The sequence below is a fragment of the Habropoda laboriosa genome, unplaced genomic scaffold, assembly GCF_001263275.1.
Source record: "Habropoda laboriosa isolate 0110345459 unplaced genomic scaffold, ASM126327v1 scaffold57, whole genome shotgun sequence".
Classification (NCBI taxonomy): Eukaryota; Metazoa; Arthropoda; class Insecta; order Hymenoptera; family Apidae; genus Habropoda; species Habropoda laboriosa.
Window position 1 is genome coordinate 3,359,497 of NW_017100229.1, and position 2,939 is coordinate 3,362,435.

Sequence of the window (2,939 nt, forward strand, 5' to 3'; positions counted from 1 at the left end):
ACCTCGAGTGGAAAGCAGCGGGAATCCCCCGACGGTTCTCTTATTTACGAATGGAAGGAGATCTGTGGTCGGTCGGTTGGTTCTTTAAAAGAAGCAATTCGTTTGATCGAGACGACTATCGGGAAGTGTTTTTAATCATCGGCCAAGGAGAACTGGGCCAATTGGTGCCATTAAGCATTGTATCGTGGATAGAGGACGGTGTTTAATAAATCCGGAAATTCATTTTTTTCTCTCCACTCCTCGTTTTCTGTTCTCTCCTACCTCCTGTGTTCTGTTGATACGATTAACGGAAGCTCGATAAATACAGGATCAACGTGCCGTATTTTCTGAAATTTTCCCTCCCGTTTTCCACCGTCCGTGCTAATAACCGGCTACTATAATCCGGTAAAAAATGTTTGATAATAAACGACCTCGAATAGAGGTCTATTCTTTTGCCCCCCCCCCCGCTCTCTCTCTCTCTCTCCTAATTTCTCTGGTTCGATCGATTTATCATTATCGTCGTCATTAAGAACGATTTAACTCGCAGTTATATGTCTTGGTTCGGTATCGACGTTTCACCACGGGCATCAGAGATCGATGTTACGGCTGATTGATATCGAAGCGTGAGATTAATGAAGAGGAAGGCTTGTTCCAAGTCAACTTTCTTCGATTTTCCTTTTCACCGAATGTCTTGTTACTTTTTACCCCGACTTTCGCCCCTTTTTCGCATTTTTCTGGACGTTTTTCAATGTTGTTTGCAGCCAACGGAGGAGCCTGCCTCGAGCAAGGCGCAATTGAGCAAAGCGGAAATGAGCAAGGTTCGAGTAATCGAGGTGACCGACTTGGTCAAAGACTGTGCACGCGCCCAAGAACCGCTGCCTTATATTTTCTACCTGAAAGCGGAGCCGGACATCGACATAGCCATAGAGCACGACGACGTGGTGGTGATAGAAGAGGATACCGATCGCGAGAACATCGTCGGGGACTTCAGACGCGTCTTCTTCAATCTCACGGACAAGCCTTGCAAAGGGGGAAAGCCGTGGATGTTCTAACGACGCGAAGCTTTCCAAATTCAAGAGTCATTTTTTTTACGAACACCGAAGGTAAAATTTATGTGAAATATTTTTAAAATATTCAAAAAAATACACATGACCAGCGATTAAAAAATTTTAATGATGCAAATATCGTGATTGTGAGAATTTCGTCTATTTAGTCAGCATTTTTCTCGAATGAAATCGACGATCCATAACTCGTCCAAATCGTTCCATAAGTAACAAATCACCAAGTGTTAAAAGATATCGAGTTGTCTTAATATTTACCAAAATGAATACCAAATGCCGCTAAGAAGAAAATATTAATAGAAAAAGTTCACCCAGAAAATGAGCACGTTCTCAATGAAATCGAACTCAATTAACCGTTCTCTTAATCACGTCTCGTCCAGACTTCCCTAATTGATTCCACAAGCACGTAGAGAGACACTGGTTCTACCACCGACAAGTCTGTGAAAAATAAGCGGAGACAGGCCAATCTTGGCTGAGAATTTCGGTTACGATCTACCTCGTGCTAGCTCGTAATAAAATCCATCCGTCTCCAGGAATACGGAAACATAAAGTTCGCAGCAGGTTGCGCTATTTTTCGCGCAGCTGCCTCTTCCAGCCTTCGACAGAATTCACCGAACACCCTTTCCTGCCCCTCTCTTCTCCTGTCACACCGGTGTCTCCGCGGCGAACAAACTCGAACCAGAGCTGCATTTAGATTCCGTGTAATATCTGGATTCGACATCAAAGACGACGCTTCCTGTCACAGTCATCTGACATAACCGATGTCGGGATTTACCGTGCACCAGACCAACAGCTTATTACGCAACATCAAAGCTACGCTTCCGTATTTGACACACTCTGTCCCTGGAATATTGTCTGTAATTTTACATTCGATTCGATCGAATCCTCTTCCGTATGAAATCAGGCTGCTGTCGAGCCCTTTTCCCCCCTCGTTGTTTCCTGACTTTGTTGGAAAAATACGAAAAGTTGCAGCAGGTTTCTCTGGGCTCAACTCGTCGCACCTTGCGCCGAGCAACATTGGCAATAAATATAGTCAGGTCAGGGGTGGTTCCGTGTTGGCATGCAAATCAGAGGCACGGGAGAAAAGTAGACGGTTTAAAGGAGGAACTTCTAAATTGAAGTATATCATGGAACTTCATAAATTTCAGGGTGACGCGTGTTCTCTGGTGACCGACATCGATCGTTCTCTTCTCTTCCACCCGTCTTCGTCGCTCTTCGAGCTCGATCGATTTTCCTTTAGCGTTACCAACTAACGCTTCCCTTATCTTCGTACGCGTTTTCGTATTTTCTACTCGCCTGTCGAGTAAATCCTGCCAATCGCGTGAATTGTAATTCATTTTTCGCGACGTCAAATGTGTTATTCACCGGCGAGAATGTTCCCCTCGCTGGGATTCGAATTGGTGAAAGAAAAGGGAGAAGCGTGAACGCGATACTCGGAACTCAATTAGCCGGAAGTTTTCAGAGGTCGGTTATTTGATTTCCTTCGAACTTCCCCAGCCGGTGGAAGATTCTGGACAATCTTCAGTTCCCCTCGGACTACGAACGCTTGTTCCTGGAAGTTTGAACGGTGGAGAAGCGAGGCTTAATAATGCCTCGAACCTTTCTGGAATCGTCGAATTAAGGTGTCAGGTGAATTGGAAAAAATCGTCGTCCATAGGACGATGAGATATTTGACACGTTTAAATTTTGCTTAACGAGACACTTCGATACACTCCCTACGAGCTTCGTTTCTATTTTCCTACTTGTTCCTTAGTTTTTTTGGGAAGCAATTTCTTCCTCGTCGTATTTACATCTCGTTAATTTTAACGACCGGTGAAATTTCTTTTCCTGCCTCGTGACACGAGTCGAGAGGAAGGTGATCTATCGTGAAGCTGTCCGAGGAGATTACTTTTCGGCGCA